Here is a 434-nt window from a genome sequence, read left to right on the forward strand (position 1 = left end):
CCACGAGATGTTTTTTTCATCCGCTTTGATGATGTTTGGACATGGGCGAATCACGCAAGCTTGTTTTTCTCTTCCGCTCCCTACTTAATATTGAACGTCATTACCGTTTCAATGTTTTCGCTCCTGAGTTTGTTTATTGGCGGGCGCGAGGGAGGCCGACGCTCCAACCCGTTTGTCGTACGTTTAATGGGAAAGGAAAAACTAATTAGGAATTTATCGCAATTTTCATTTTTACCTTTTTTTTATTTTATTTTGAGGGGGGGGGGACTTTTTTGTGATTTTTTTTTTTTTGAGGTAGGGGGGGTGTATGGAGGTGATTTATTGTTTTTTTTTTTTGAGTGGGGGGAGGGGGTAAAAGTGATGAGTATGGGGGGGAGGGGAGTAAAAAGTGATAGGTATTGGGGGTTGAAAGATGGGTGGGTAAGTTTTGGGGT

This window comes from Penaeus monodon, chromosome 20 (genome assembly GCF_015228065.2).
Source record: "Penaeus monodon isolate SGIC_2016 chromosome 20, NSTDA_Pmon_1, whole genome shotgun sequence".
Taxonomy (NCBI): domain Eukaryota; kingdom Metazoa; phylum Arthropoda; class Malacostraca; order Decapoda; family Penaeidae; genus Penaeus; species Penaeus monodon.